The sequence below is a fragment of the Salvelinus fontinalis genome, chromosome 23 (assembly GCF_029448725.1).
Source record: "Salvelinus fontinalis isolate EN_2023a chromosome 23, ASM2944872v1, whole genome shotgun sequence".
NCBI classification, from domain to species: domain Eukaryota; kingdom Metazoa; phylum Chordata; class Actinopteri; order Salmoniformes; family Salmonidae; genus Salvelinus; species Salvelinus fontinalis.
Genome location: NC_074687.1, coordinates 20954239 through 20971996, shown reverse-complemented (window position 1 = coordinate 20971996; position 17758 = coordinate 20954239).

Genomic DNA, 17758 nt, shown 5'->3' with positions numbered 1-17758 from the left:
ATGTACTGTATATATAATTATGAATATGTACTGTATATATGAACATGTACTGTATATATGAACATGTACTGTATATATGAACATGTACTGTATATATAATTATGAATATATACTGTATATATATATATTTTTTTATTATTATTATTATTATTATTATTTTATTTTTTTACCGTTATTTTACCAGGTAAGTTGACTGAGAACACGTTCTCATTTGCAGCAACGACCTGGGGAATAGTTACAGGGGAGAGGAGGGGGATGAATGAGCCAATTGTAAACTGGGGATTATTAGGTGACCATGATGGTTTGAGGGCCAGATTGGGAATTTAGCCAGGACACCGGGGTTAACACCCCTACTCTTACGATAAGTGCCATGGGATCTTTAATGACCTCAGAGAGTCAGGACACCCGTTTAACGTCCCATCCGAAAGACAGCACCCTACACAGGGCAGTGTCCCCAATCACTGCCCTGGGGCATTGGGATATTTTTTTTTTTTTAGACCAGAGGAAAGAGTGCCTCCTACTGGCCCTCCAACACCACTTCCAGCAGCATCTGGTCTCCCATCCAGGGCCTGACCAGGACCAACCCTGCTTAGCTTCAGAAGCAAGCCAGTAGTGGTATGCAGGGTGGTATGCTGCTGGCTATATGAACATGTACTGTATATATGAACATGTACTGTATATATAATTATCAATATGTACTGTATATATGAACATGTACTGTATATATGAACATGTACTGTATATATGAACATGTACTGTATATATAATTATCAATATGTACTGTATATATGAACATGTACTGTATATATGAACATGTACTGTATATATAATTATCAATATGTACTGTATATATGAACATGTACTGTATATATGAACATGTACTGTATATATAATTATCAATATGTACTGTATATATGAACATGTAAAGTATATATGAACATGTACTGTATATACACTGCTCAAAAAATAAAGGGAACACTAAAATAACACATCCTAGATCTGAATGAATGAAATATTCTTATTAAATACTTTTTTCTTTACATAGTTGAATGTGCTGACGACAAAATCACACAAGAATTATCAATGGAAATCAAATTTATCAACCCATGGAGGTCTGGATTTGGAGTCACACTCAAAATTAAAGTGGAAAACCACACTACAGGCTGATCCAACTTTGATGTAATGTCCTTAAAACAAGTCAAAATGAGGCTCAGCAGTGTGCGTGGTCTCCACCTGCCTGTATGACCTCCATGCAACGCCTGGGCATGCTCCTGATGAGGTGGCGGATGGTCTCCTGAGGGATCTCCTCCCAGACCTGGACTAAAGCATCCGCCAACTCATGGACAGTCTGTGATGCAACGTGGCGTTGGTGGATGGAGCGAGACATGATGTCCCAGATGTGCTCAATTGGATTCAGGTCTGGGGAACGGGCGGGCCAGTCCATAGCATCAATGCCTTCCTCTTGCAGGAACTTCTGACACACTCCAGCCACATGAGGTCTAGCATTGTCTTGCATTAGGAGGAACCCAGGGCCAACCGCACCAGCATATGGTCTCACAAGGGGTCTGAGGATCTCATCTCGGTACCTAATGGCAGTCAGGCTACCTCTGGCGAGCACATGGAGGGCTGTGCGCCCCCCAAAGAAATGCCACCCCACACCATGACTGACCCACCGCCAAACCGGTCATGCTGGAGGATGTTGCAGGCAGCAGAACGTTCTCCACGGCGTCTCCAGACTCTGTCACGTCTGTCACATGTGCGTGTGAACCTGCTTTCATCTGTTAAGAGCACAGGGCGCCAGTGGCGAATTTGCCAATCTTGGTATTCTCTGGCAAATGCCAAACGTCCTGCACGGTGTTGGGCTGTAAGCACAACCCCCACCTGTGGACGTCGGGCCCTCATACCACCCTCATGGAGTCTGTTTCTGTTTGGAGTCTGCAGACACATGCACATTTGTGGCCTGCTGGAGGTAATTTTGCAGGGCTCTGGCAGTGCTCCTCCTGCTACTCCTTGCACAAAGGTGGAGGTAGCGGTCCTGCTGCTGGGTTGTTGCCCTCCTACGGCCTCCTCCACGTCTCCTGATGTACTGGCCTGTCTCCTGGTAGCGCTTCCATGCTCTGGACACTACGCTGACAGACACAGCAAAACTTCTTGCCACAGCTCGCATTGATGTGCCATCCTGGATGAGCTGCACTACCTGAGCCACTTGTGTGGGATGTAGACTCCGTCTCATGCTACCATTAGAGTGAAAGCACCGCCAGCATTCAAAAGTGACCAAAACATCAGCCAGGAAGCATAGGAACTGAGAAGTGGTCCTGTACTGTACATATGAACATGTACTGTATATATGATTATGAATATGTACTGTATATATGAACATGTACTGTATATATGATTATGAATATGTACTGTATATATGAACATGTACTGTATATATGAACATGTACTGTATATATAATTATGAATATGTACTGTATATATGAACATGTACTGTATATATGAACATGTACTGTATATATAATTATGAATATGTACTGTATATATGAACATGTACTGTATATATGAACATGTACTGCATATATGAACATGTACTATATATATAATTATGAATATGTACTGTATATATGAACATGTACTGTACATATGAACATGTACTGTATATATAATTATGAATATGTACTGTATATATGAACATGTACTGTATATATGAACATGTACTGTATATACGAACATGTACTGTATATATAATTATGAATATGTACTGTATATATGAACATGTAAAGTATATATGAACATGTACTGTATAAATAATTATGAATATGTACTGTATATATGAATATGTACTGTATATATGAAAATGTACTGTATATATAATTATGAATATGTACTGTATATATGAATATGTACTGTATATATGAATAGTGTGTAAATAGTATTTATGTTGTCTCTTGGTGTCTTTCCAAAATGTAACTCTTATTTTATTGTTATTTTTTATTTTGAATTTAATGTAATCTCTTATGTTGTTTTTGGCTATAACTGTTCTGCACTTTGTCATGTATTTGTATATTTTATGTGGACCTCAGCTAGAGTAGCTGCTGCATGTGAAGTAGCTAATGGGGATCCTAATACAATTCAATTAAATAATCTACGACAAAGGAACCATACGATGTTGATGAAATGGAATAGCTCATTCTTTAGGTTTAGTCTCAACTGTCATGAGAGACATTCTCCTGCACAGCGTGAGCATGGAGTCACTCTCCCGTCTACGCTTCACCAGCTGTTAACCAACAGGCAGCACAGTTACACTACATCATTAGGCGTACTGTGACAGCTACATTACATCAACAACATACAGGTAACTGACAAAATAATGGAAAAACTTGAGTAAATGAGGGATACAAAGTATATCGAAAGCAGGCACTTCCACACAGGTGTGGTTCCTGAGTTAATTAATTAAGTAACATCCCATCATGCTTAGGGTCATGTATAAAATGCTGGGCAGGCCATTATTTTGGCTACCATGGCTATGCCCCCATAGGATAACAATGCCCCCATCCACAGGGCTCGAGTGGTCACTGAATGATTTGATGAGCATGACAACGATGCAAACCACATGCCATAGCCGTCTCAGTCACCAGATCTAAACCCAAATAAACACTTATGGAAGATTCAGGAGCGGCACCAGAGACAGCATTTTCCACCACCATAAACAAAATACCAAATTATAAAATTTCACGCGGAAGAATGGTATCACATCTCTCCAATAGAGTTCCGGACACATGTAGGATCTATGCAAAGGTGCATCGAAGCTGTTCTAGTTTGTGTGTTATGACACTTTATGTTGCTGTTTCCTTTATTTTGGCAGTAACCTGATATGTTACAGTATGTAATAACATACTAGAGATAAAATATGTAGATGTGTTACGCATGCGTGTGCACGCTGAAGTTACCTCTGAGACTATACAACGTGGAACAGTAATACCACAGCTGTGTGGTTACCAGTGATGGAGAATGTAGGGGGTAACAGTGATGGAGTATGTAGGGGGTAAACACAGTGATGAGTACTGTAGGGGGTAAACACAGTGATGAGTACTGTAGGGGGTAAACACAGTGATGGAGTACTGTAGGGGGTAACACAGTGATGGAGTACTGTAGGGGGTGAACACAGTGATGAGTACTGTAGGGGGTGAACACAGTGATGGAGTACTGCAGGGGGTAAACACAGTGATGAGTACTGTAGGGGGTAAACACAGTGATGGAGTACTGTAGGGGGTAAACACAGTGATGGAGTACGGTAGGGGGTAAACACAGTGATAGAGTACTGTAGGGGGTAAACAGAGTGATGAGTAGTTTGGGGGTAAACACAGTGATGGAGTACTGTAGGGGTAAACACAGTGATGGAGTACTGTAGGGGGTGAACACAGTGATGAGTACTGTAGGGGGTAAACACAGTGATGGAGTACTGTAGGGGGTGAACACAGTGATGAGTACTGTAGGGGGTAAACACAGTGATGGAGTACTGTAGGGGGTAAACACAGTGATGGAGTACTGTAGGGGGTAAACACAGTGATGGAGTACTGTAGGGGGTAAACACAGTGATGGAGTACTGTAGGGGGTGAACACAGTGATGAGTACTGTAGGGGGTAAACACAGTGATGGAGTACTGTAGGGGGTAAACACAGTGATGGAGTACTGTAGGGGGTAAACACAGTGATGGAGTACTGTAGGGGGTAAACACAGTGATGGAGTACTGTAGGGGGTTAACACAGTGATGAGTACTGTAGGGGGTAACACAGTGATGGAGTAGTGTAGGGGGTAAACACAGTGATGAGTACTGTAGGGGGTAAACACAGTGATGGAGTACTGTAGGGGGTGAACACAGTGATGGAGTACTGTAGGGGGTAACACAGTGATAGAGTACTGTAAGGGGTAAACACAGTGATGGAGTACTGTAGGGGGTGAACACAGTGATGAGTACTGTAGGGGGTAAACACAGTGATGGGTACTGTAGGGGGTAAACACAGTGATGGAGTACTGTAGGGGGTAAACACAGTGATGGAGTACTGTAAGGGGTAACACAGTGATAGAGTACTGTAAGGGGTAAACACAGTGATGGAGTACTGTAGGGGGTAAACACAGTGATGGAGTACTGTAGGGGGTAAACACAGTGACAGAGTACTGTAGGGGGTGAACACAGTGATGAGTACTGTAGGGGGTAAACACAGTGATGGAGTACTGTAGGGGGTGAACACAGTGATGAGTACTGTAGGGGGTGAACACAGTGATGAGTACTGTAGGGGGTAAACACAGTGATGGAGTACTGTAGGGGGTAAACACAGTGATGGAGTACTGTAGGGGGTAAACACAGTGATGAGTACTGTAGGGGGTAAACACAGTAATGGAGTACTGTAGGGGGTGAACACAGTGATGGAGTACTGTAGGGGGTAAACACAGTGATGGAGTACTGTAGGGGGTAAACACAGTGATGAGTACTGTAGGGGGTAAACACAGTGATGGAGTATTGTAGGGGGTAAACACAGTGATGGAGTACTGTAGGGGGTAAACACAGTGATGGAGTACTGTAGGGGGTAAACACAGTGATGGAGTACTGTAGGGGGTGAACACAGTGATGAGTACTGTAGGGGGTAAACACAGTGATGGAGTACTGTAGGGGATAAACACAGTGATGGAGTACTGTAGGGGGTAAACACAGTGATGGAGTACTGTAGGGGGTAAACACAGTGATGGAGTACTGTAGGGGGTTAACACAGTGATAGAGTACTGTAGGGGGTAAACACAGTGATGGAGTACTGTAGGGGGTAAACACAGTGATAGAGTACTGTAGGGGGTAACACAGTGATGGAGTACTGTAGGGGGTTAACACAGTGATGAGTACTGTAGGGGGTAAACACAGTGATGGAGTACTGTAGGGGGTGAACACAGTGATGGAGTACTGTAGGGGGTAAACACAGTGATGGAGTACTGTAGGGGGTAAACACATTGATGGAGTACTGTAAGGGGTAACACAGTGATAGAGTACTGTAAGGGGTAAACACAGTGATGGAGTACTGTAGGGGGTAAACACAGTGATGGAGTCCTGTAGGGGGTAACACAGTGATAGAGTACTGTAAGGGGTAACACAGTGATGGAGTACTGTAGGGGGTAAACACAGTGATGGAGTACTGTAAGGGGTAACACAGTGATAGAGTACTGTAGGGGGTAAACACAGTGATGGAGTACTGTAGGGGGTAAACACAGTGATGGAGTACTGTAGGGGGTAACACAGTGATAGAGTACTGTAAGGGGTAAACACAGTGATGGAGTACTGTAGGGGGGAAAACACAGTGATGGAGTACTGTAGGGGGTAAACACAGTGATAGAGTACTGTAAGGGGTAAACACAGTGATGGAGTACTGTAGGGGGTAAACACAGTGATGGAGTACTGTAGGGGGTGAACACAGTGATGAGTACTGTAGGGGGTAAACACAGTGATGAGTACTGTAGGGGGTAAACACAGTGATGAGTACTGTAGGGGGTGAACACAGTGATGGAGTACTGTAGGGGGTTAACACAGTGATGGAGTACTGTAGGGGGTAAACACAGTGATGAGTACTGTAGGGGGTAAACACAGTGATAGAGTACTGTAAGGGGTAAACACAGTGATGGAGTACTGTAGGGGGTGAACACAGTGATGGAGTACTGTAGGGGGTAAACACAGTGATGAGTACTGTAGGGGGTAAACACAGTGATGGAGTACTGTAGGGGGTAACACAGTGATGGAGTACTGTAAGGGGTAAACACAGTGATGGAGTACTGTAGGGGGTAAACACAGTGATAGAGTACTGTAGGGGGTAAACACAGTGATGGAGTACTGTAAGGGGTAAACACAGTGATAGAGTACTGTAGGGGGTAAACAGAGTGATGAGTACTGTAGGGGGTGAACACAGTGATGAGTACTGTAGGGGGTAAACACAGTGATGGAGTACTGTAGGGGGTTAACACAGTGATGAGTACTGTAGGGGGTAAACACAGTGATGAGTACTGTAGGGGGTAAACACAGTGATGGAGTACTGTAAGGGGTAAACACAGTGATGGAGTACTGTAGGGGGTAAACACAGTGATAGAGTACTGTAAGGGGTAAACACAGTGATGGAGTACTGTAGGGGGTAAACACAGTGATGGAGTACTGTAGGGGGTAAACACAGTGATAGAGTACTGTAAGGGGTAAACACAGTGATGGAGTACTGTAGGGGGTAAACACAGTGATGGAGTACTGTAGGGGGTGAACACAGTGATGGAGTACTGTAGGGGGTAACACAGTGATGGAGTACTGTAGGGGATAAACACAGTGATAGAGTACTGTAAGGGGTAAACACAGTGATGGAGTACTGTAGGGGGTAAACACAGTGATGGAGTACTGTAGGGGGTAAACACAGTGATAGAGTACTGTAGGGGTAAACACAGTGATGGAGTACTGTAGGGGATAAACACAGTGATGGAGTACTGTAGGGGGTGAACACAGTGATGGAGTACTGTAGGGGGTAAACACAGTGATGGAGTACTGTAGGGGATAAACACAGTGATAGAGTACTGTAGGGGGTAAACACAGTGATGGAGTACTGTAGGGGGTAAACACAGTGATGGAGTACTGTAGGGGGTGAACACAGTGATGGAGTACTGTAGGGGGTAAACACAGTGATGGAGTACTGTAGGGGGTAAACACAGTGATGGAGTACTGTAGGGGGTAAACACAGTGATGGAGTACTGTAGGGGGTTAACACAGTGATGAGTACTGTAGGGGGTAAACACAGTGATGGAGTACTGTAGGGGGTTAACACAGTGATGAGTACTGTAGGGGGTAAACACAGTGATAGAGTACTGTAGGGGATAAACACAGTGATGGAGTACTGTAGGGGGTGAACACAGTGATGGAGTATGTAGGGGGTAAACACAGTGATGAGTACTGTAGGGGGTAAACACAGTGATGAGTACTGTAGGGGGTTAACACAGTGATGAGTACTGTAGGGGGTAAACACAGTGATGGAGTACTGTAGGGGGTTAACACAGTGATGGAGTACTGTAGGGGGTGAACACAGTGATGGAGTACTGTAGGGGGTAACACAGTGATAGAGTACTGTAGGGGGTAAACACAGTGATGAGTACTGTAGGGGGTAACACAGTGATAGAGTACTGTAGGGGGTAAACACAGTGATGAGTACTGTAGGGGGTAACACAGTGATAGAGTACTGTAGGGGGTAAACAGAGTGATGAGTACTGTAGGGGGTAAACACAGTGATGAGTACTGTAGGGGGTAAACACAGTGATAGAGTACTGTAGGGGGTAAACACAGTGATGGAGTACTGTAGGGGGTAAACACAGTGATAGAGTACTGTAGGGGGTTAACACAGTGATGAGTACTGTAGGGGGTAAACACAGTGATGGAGTACTGTAGGGGGTAAACACAGTGATAGAGTACTGTAGGGGGTAAACACAGTGATGGAGTACTGTAGGGGGTAAACACAGTGATAGAGTACTGTAGGGGGTTAACACAGTGATGAGTACTGTAGGGGGTAAACACAGTGATGGAGTACTGTAGGGGGTAAACACAGTGATGGAGTACTGTAGGGGGTAAACACAGTGATGGAGTACTGTAGGGGGTGAACACAGTGATGAGTACTGTAGGGGGTAAACACAGTGATAGAGTACTGTAGGGGGTAAACACAGTGATGGAGTACTGTAAGGGGTAAACACAGTGATGGAGTACTGTAGGGGGTGAACACAGTGATGAGTACTGTAGGGGGTGAACACAGTGATGAGTACTGTAGGGGGTAACACAGTGATAGAGTACTGTAGGGGGTAAACAGAGTGATGAGTAGTGTAGGGGGTAAACACAGTGATGGAGTACTGTAGGGGGTAAACACAGTGATGGAGTACTGTAGGGGGTGAACACAGGGCGTGTCAGGTAAATATACAGTACCTTCCTATCAATATATGGTACCTTTTAGGGTAGCAGCCACTGAAGTCCTCTGATTGTGGGTGGAATCACTGCTGCACTATAGAGATTGCGATACACACACACACGCACACACGCACACACACACACACACACACACACACACACACACACACACACACACACACACACACACACACACACACACACACACACACACACACACACACACACACACACACACACACACACACACACACACACATACACACACACACACACACACACACACACACACATACACACACACGCACCCTTTAGATTCAGGGGGACAGTGAATGACACAAAACACTTGTTTCACAACATGCTGTCCCTTTGTTTCTTGCACTGGCCTGTTTGTACTAGCGCCTGTTTGAAGACCCAAGCCACCACAGAGTTGCTGCTGCTCACTACATGAAAGAGATGAGAGTCCTTGGAACATGGAGCAGACTGGAGCAGACTTTCCCACTGTGCCTCTGTCCGCACGACTCCTTGGCCCTGCTGTGTCACACTGTGAGACAGCGATGCCGGGTTACAGGCCTGCCTGCCTGAATGTCAACCAGCTGCCAGCCATGGCAGACACAAGAACTGCAGAGCCCACACACACCCAGAGAGCGAGAGAGCGAGAGAGCGAGAGAGCGAGAGAGCGAGAGAGCGAGAGAGAGAGAGAGAGAGAGAGAGAGAGAGAGAGAGAGAGAGAAATAGGGGGGATGGAGGCAGGGGACAGAGAGCAACAGAAGATGGCAGGTCTGTCAACATGTATTCTCTCCTCTCCATGTCTTGACGCGTACTGTACTGAGCTCTTAATAAACTGATATGATATTTATGTTTAGATGATGACACAGTCCCACTGAAGACTATACTGTAATTGAGATTATATTAGAGACAGAATAGTCCTAACTGTTAGTGAGACAGCGCTAATATGTTTTTTAAAATAGCTGCATCTGCAAGGAAGAAGTTGCTATGGCAGCACGGCAACCACGCTTCACAAAATGTGTATATTTAGAAATTGTGAAACTAGGTCTCCCGGGTGGCGCAGTGGTCTAAGGCACTGCATCACAGTACTTTCAGTACTCCATCAGAGATTCTGGGTTCGAATCCAGGCTCTGTTGCACGGGAGGCCCATGGGGCGGCGCACAATTGGCCCAGCGTCGCCCGGGTTAGGGAGAGTTTGGCCGGAAGGGATGTCCTTGTCTCATTGTACACTAGCGACTCCTGTGGCGGGCCGGGTGTAGTGCACGCTGACCAGGTCACCGAGTGTATGGTGTTTCCTCTGACACATTGGTGCGGCTGGCTTCCGGGTTGGATGGGCATTGTGTCAAGAAGCAGTGCAGCTTGGCTGGGTTGTGTTTCGGAGGACTCATAGCTCTCGACCTTTGCCTCTCTCGAGTCCCTATGGGAGTTGCAGCAATGAGACAAGACTGGCCGGCAGGGATATAATACTACCAATTGGGGAGAAAAAAGGGGGTACATTATTATAAAAAATGTTTTTATAAAAAAAGAAAGTGTGAAACCAAATAGAAACCAACCATTGAAATGTATTCCTGACAGATAGTATGGGAACGTATCTAGAGATATAATATGTGTGACTTAGTGTGTGAGAGACAAATAATGACAATGTGTGTAGTCTACAGAATATGTATGTGGAACTGTGTGTGAGTGAAAGATAATAACAGGATATGTGTGTGTGTGTGTGTGTGTGTGTGTGTGTGTGTGTGTGTGTGTGTGTGTGTGTTGTGTGTGTGTGTGTGTGTGTGTGTGTGTGTGTGTGTGTGTGTGTGTGTGTGTGTGTGTGTGTGTGTGTGTGTGTGTGTGTGTGTGTGTGTGTGTGTGTGTGTGTGAGCATCATATCAGGGACTGGGGTAGTGAGAGATCCAGAAACATGTGTTAGTGAGACGGGGTTTAGCGAGCGTGTCTCTCTCACACACACACACACACACACACACACACACACACACACACACACACACACACACACACACACACACACACACACACACACACACACACACACACACACACACACACACACACACACACACACACACACACACTTACACTGCAAGGATGATGGGAGTTGATGAGTGTGGTGGCGCGTCTGTCTGGCTGAGCTGCATGGTGACAGAGAGGAGGGTTGACAGCAGCTAAACTATGCTAATGAAGACATCAGCTCTCTACCTCGGGCAGCTGCCAAAACTCACACGTTACTAGTGTTGAACCAAGGCCACTGACAGCCCAGCCACAAGAAGGCCGAGACACACAGAGAGAACATCATGTGCTGCTTGGAGAGGCAGGCTGAGATAGTGTCGAAGTGAGAGGTCCTCATGACTGTGTCTCACAGCCAGGTACATGTGTGGAGGCAAAGTGGGAGGAAAATGACAGCCTCTCTCTTTGTGTGATGGTTGGATCTAATTTCATTTGTTTCTTGGCTTGTAGTTTTATTCGTTTACTGCGGGAGGTGACTTCAGGTCGCAGCAGTCAAGCACAGTGAGCCACAGCAGCTGGCATCGAAAATCTGAAGAAGAAAAGTTCATTGCACATTTCACTCATCACTGTCCATCATCAGCTACTATGGTAATTCTGAGGGCTCGTGGATACAGGAGGAAAATAAGTGTCACATTTCCTCTGGAAGGGCTGACATGTGATGGTGCTGACTCACAAAGTCAGGAGCTTATGTGGCGAAACATGTTTTACAGAGATGCGTACTTTTCCTCACATGAATAGAGAGTGGGGGGAGAAAGTGGACATACAAACTGACATGTAAAAGAAAGAGGCACACAGAGACACACACATAGAAGAGAAGGTCGACATGGAGATAGAGCTGTACACAGAGAATAGACAACAGTCAGGGAAAAACAAGCATACTAACATGCAGATACTGTAGAGAGGTGGCAGGAGTCGGCACAGACAGATAGAGATGAATATGAGGAGGAGCACAGATAAAAGCACACAGATACACACAGACAAGCTGTACACAAACATGTAGAAAGACAGACAGACATTGTGAGAAGTGGCTTGCTGTTTTTACCCATCCGCAGTAAGAAAAGAATGCACTATAGACATTAGGCACCACTGTCATTTCCTCTCCTCTCCTCTCCTCTCCTCTCCTCTCCTCTCCTCTCCTCTCCTCTCCTCTCCTCTCCTCTCCTCTCCTCTCCTCTCCTCTCCTCTCCTCTCCTCTCCTTTTCCCCTCTCTCACAAATGATGAAGAGCACCAACAGGGTGCAGTGTGGGTAATGACACATTGACTGTGACATTTTTCTCCTCTCTGTTGGTCCCCCTCTTCTCTCACGAGAGAAAAACCATTTAGGGCCAAACTGATGGACTGTCAGATGTGAGTTTAGTCTGTAAGAGGTGTTGGATGATGTGTTGATAGATTAGGGTCTGCCGTCGCTGAGAGTGACTGATCTAATTCTCTGATACGGGTTGGTCTGTATTGGCACTTGTATTGGGAGATAAAACTGACTGAGCTAATGTTTTTGGGTCCGGATGACATTTTCCCTTCCTCTGATCCCGGAGCTGAGGCAGATGGAAACCTTGTCAAATCCAACATCGGATACGCCGAACAGCATGCAAACAAACAGAACCAGCTTAACTGCTGCTCTCTCATTGCCATCAAACTAGAATTCAGTCTGGAATCACCACATAGTTCTGCCAAACAGAAAGTCCAGCAGTCCAACTGCCAAAAGTCAGAGCTGGTTGCAGAGTTGTGTTGCCTTGGTGATGTTTGTGTCACCCCGGTCCACAGCGAGTTGTCATCTGTTCCCCGGCATGCGCGTCTCTGAGCCAATGAGAGACACGTCTTAGTCCCAGTGCATTAGTAGCGTATGTTGCCTCATCAGTTATTCATAAAGATGTAGGATCTTAATTTGATCATCCTGTTGCAGGAGAACTTTCCTGCAAGGAATTATATGTGAGGTATAAAAAGGTTTCGGAAGTTTGTAATTTCCATTTGGAAATTTCAGACTTGATTTTCCTCTACAATAATGTCCATTCATTATAATCCACATAATAATTCACATTTCCCATTACTGCGGGATTATTTTCATGCAGTTGCAAACTGGCTCAAATTAAGATATGTACTGGTTCTATGTTGCTGTCACTGGTATTTGTTTGATAGGGACGCCCAATAATTTATTAAAGAGACACTGAATAATTCTGCAGGGAATGATAACAGTTATGCTAGTGTGTGTGTGTGTGTGTGTGTGTGTGTGTGTGTGTGTGTGTGTGTGTGTGTGTGTGTGTGTGCGCGTGTGCGTGCCTGCGTGCGTCCGTGTGTGTGTGTTCCCAGAATGCTCTCTAGCAGTCACATACAAGCATCAACAGCATGTTGTTTATGCTGTTAAGCCTGTGAGACCAGACGGTGTTTGTCCTTAAAATGTAGATTCTGTGTCGTGTGCATACAGAACGGAGACAGCTAGAGACTTACTTGTTTAGCAAAGTGGTCAGTGGAGAATAGAAAACACAAAAAGAAAACCATTAGAAATGTGGACACTGTACTGCAAAGGAGGCTAACATTACTTACAGGCATACAGTATGAGTAAATGAAAACACCAAAACATGGCACCTGTCCAATGACTGGACGAAAGGAGGATCCTAGAAAAGGATAAAGCAGAAGAGACTGCATGACTAGAGAGAAGTAGGAATGGGTGAGGTTTCACATGCATGTTCCTTGTGTTTGTGAAAAGAGAGAGTGCAGTTTATCAAGTTAATCTGGTTTGAGATTTGTTGTTTTATTCATGCAACTCCTGGCACAAACTAAATTACACACCGCATTTACAATAAAGATCACACGTCTAATTCTATTCCCACGCATGCAGCAGTACAGGGCTTTATGAAGTCAGATGGAATTTAGAATTTTTCATTAAAATCCATATTTGTGTTTCTCTCTCAGTGGTCTTTCAAAAACTATTACAGAAGTGGCAACAACAAAAACCCAGCTCATACAGATGCAGTCAGGCAGGATGGTAGGCAGGCAGGATGGTAGGCAGGCAGGATGGTAGAAAGGCAGGATGGTAGGCAGGCAGGATGGTAGGGAGGCAGGATGGTAGGGAGGCAGGATGGTAGGCAGACAGGATGGTAGGCAGGCAGGATGGTAGGCAGGCAGGATGGTAGGCAGGCAGGATGGTAGGGAGGCAGGATGGTAGGCAGGCAGGATGGTAGGCAGGCAGGATGGTAGGCAGGATGGTAGGCAGGATGGTAGGCAGAAAGGATGGTAGGCAGGCAGGATGGTAGGCAGGCAGGCAGGCAGGATGGCAGGGAGGCAGGATGGCAGGCAGGATGGTAGGCAGGCAGGATGGTAGGCAGGCATTCAGGCAGGATGGTAGGCAGGCAGGATGGTAGGCAGGCAGGATGGTAGGCAGGCAGGATGGTAGGCAGGCAGGAAGGTAGGGAGGCAGGAAGGCAGGATTGTAGGCAGGCAGGATGGTAGGCAGGCAGGATGGTAGGCAGGCAGGAAGGGAGGATGGTAGGCAGGCAGGATGGTAGGCAGGCAGGATGGTAGGCAGGCAGGATGGTAGGGAGGGAGGCAGGAAGGCAGGATGGTAGGCAGGCAGGATGGTAGGCAGGCAGGATGGTAGGGAGGCAGGATGGTACGAAGGCAGGATGGTAGGCCTGCAGGATGGTAGGCAGGCAGGATGGTAGGCAGGCAGGATGGTAGACAGGCAGGAGGGCAGGCAGGCAGGATGGCAGGCAGGCAGGATGGTAGGCAGGCAGGATGGTAGGCAGGCAGGATGGTAGGCAGGCAGGATGGTAGTATGGCAGGAAGGCAGGATGGTAGGCAGGCAGGATGGTAGTATGGCAGGAGGGCAGGATGGTAGGCAGGCAGGATGGTAGACAGGCAGGAAGGCAGGATGGTAGGCAGGATGGTAGGCAGGCAGGAAGGCAGGATGGTAGGATGGAAGGCAGGATGGTAGGCAGGCAGGAAGGCAGGATGGTAGGCAGGCAGGATGGTAGGCAGGCAGGCAGACAGGGTGGTAGGCAGGCAGAAAAGCAGGATGGTAGGCAGGCAGGAAGGCAGGATGGTAGGCAGGCAGGCAGGCAGGATAGTAGGCAGGCAGGATGGTAGGCAGCCAGGAAGGCAGGATGGTAGGCAGGCAGGATGGTAGGCAGGCAGGATGGTAGGGAGGCAGGAAGGCAGGATGGTAGGGAGGCAGGATGGTAGGGAGGCAGGAAGGCAGGATGGTAGGCAGGCAGGAAGGCAGGATGGTAGGCAGGCAGGAAGGCAGGATGTTAGGCAGGCAGGAAGGCAGGATGGTAAGCAGGCAGGATGGTAGGGAGGCAGGAAGTCAGGATGGTAGGCAGGCAGGAAGGCAGGATGGTAGGGAGGCAGGATGGTAGGGAGGCAGGAAGGCAGGATGGTAGACAGGCAGGAAGGCAGGATGGTAGGCAGGCAGGATGGTAGGGAGGCAGGAAGGCAGGATGGTAGGGAGGCAGGATGGTAGGATGGTAGGCAGGCAGGATGGTTGGAGGCAGGAAGGCAGGATGGTAGACAGGCAGGAAGGCAGGATGGTAGGCAGGCAGGATAGTAGGGAGGCAGGAAGGCAGGATGGTAGGCAGGCAGGATGGTAGGCAGGCAGGATGGTAGGCAGGCAGGATGGTAGGCAGTCAGGCAGGCAGGATGGTAGGCAGGAAGGATGGTAGGCAGGCAGGGTGGTATGGAGGCAGGCAGGATGGTAGGCAGGCAGGATGGTAGGCAGGCAGGCAGGATGGCAGGCAGGCAGGAAGGCAGGATGGTAGTTAGGCAGGATAGTAGGCAGGATGGTAGGCAGGCAGGAAGGCAGGATGGTAGGCAGGCAGGATGGTAGGATGGTAGGCAGGCAGGCAGGATGGCAGGCAGGCAGGAAGGCAGGATGGTAGTTAGGCAGGATAGTAGGCAGGATGGTAGGCAGGCAGGAAGGCAGGATGGTAGGCAGGCAGGATGGTAGACAGGCAGGATGGTAGGCAGGCAGGCAGGAAGGCAGGATGGTAGGCAGGCAGGAAGGCAGGATGGTAGGCAGGCAGGCAGGATGGTAGGCAGGCAGGATGGTAGGCAGGCAGGAAGGCAGGATGGTAGGCAGGAAGGCAGGATGGTAGGCAGGCAGGATGGTTGGCAGGCAGGCAGGCAGGATGGTAGGCAGGCAGGATGGTAGGCAGGCAAGAATGCAGGATGGTAGGCAGGCAGGAAGGCAGGATGGTATGCAGAAAGGAAGGCAGGCAGGCAGGCAGGATGGTAGGCAGGCAGGCAGGCAGGTAGGCAGGCAGGAAGGCAGGCAGGCAGGCAGGCAGGAAGGCAGGCAGGATGGTAGGCATGCAGGCAGGCAGGCAGGCAGGCAGGCAGGATGGTAGGCAGGCAGGCAGGCAGGCAGGAAGGCGGGGTGGTAGGCAGACAGGATGGCATGCAGGCAAGTAGGCAGGATGGTTTGCAGGCAATGATGGCAGTATGCCAAGCAGGCAGGATGGCAGGATGGTAGGCAGGCAGGATGGCAGGCAGGCAGGATGGCAGGAAAGCAGGATGGCAGGCAGGAAAGATGGTAGGCAGGCAGGATGGCAGGATAGAAGGTAGGCAGGATGGCAGGCAGGCAGGATGGCAGGAAAGCAGGATGGCAGGCAGGAAAGATGGTAGGCAGGCAGGATGGCAGGAAGGCAGGATGGCAGGCAGGAAAGATGGTAGGCAGGCAGGATGGCAGGATAGAAGGTAGGCAGGATGGCATGCAGGCAGGATGGCAGGCAGACAGGATAGCAGGCAGGCGGGACTGCAGGTGGGCAGGATGGCAGGCAGGCAAGATGGCAGGCAGGCAGGATGGCAGTCATGCAGGATAGCAGGCAGGATGGCAGTCATACAGGATAGCAGGCAGGATGGCAGGAAGGATAGCAGGCACACAAGCTAGCCTTCAGGCAGTGATGCAACAGCAAAGGTGAGAAACTGAATGTTTCCTGTCTTTTCACAAACAGTGGGTTGTCACAAGACAGGAAATACTACACATTTTCTATAATTTACTTCTATAATTTATATTTACTTTATTTTAATTAGTCAGTATCAGCTGACTTCAGTATTTAATACAATAGCCATTCGCTACATTCAACTTGTTTTAAACAAACAAAAAATGTAATCTTTACTTAACTAGGCAAGTCTTGCCCCAATAAAATGTCCTATTTAGTCCCATTGATGGACAGAGTTCCTTAGAGCTCCCTTGTCAGTGAAGAGTACAGACTATTACTTCCTATTGCACCATTTAGTATGTTTTTGTTTTGGGCTTTTCAGCTTCCTCTAGCAGCAGGCAGTGTCTCTGGGGATCAACGTCAGGACTGAGAGAGAGAGAGAGAGAGAGACTGACAGACTGCACAGTCCTGAGCGTAGTCTGTGTGTTAGATAGATGGATTCCAGAAAGTTAAAGAGGGAGATGGAAAAGAAGTAATGAGAGAGAGAAGCTGATCGAGAGACGGAGAGAGGGAGGGAATCACCGAACATAAACGGGCTATAAACAGGCTAACTTCCGGCGCCGACCGAGATGGCCGCCTCGCTTCGCGTTCCTTGGAAAATATGCAGTATTTTGTTTTTTTATGTGTTATTCCTTACATTGGTACCCCAGGTAATCTTAGGTTTCATTACATACAGTCGGGAGGAACTACTGAATATAAGAGCAACGTCAACTCACCACCGTTACAACCAGGAATATGAAACGGATCCAGTGTTTTGCCTTCCACCCAATACAATGGATCTGATCCCAGCCGGCGACCCTATGCGACGCCGTAAAAAGGGCAAACGTAGCGGTCTCCTGGTCAGGC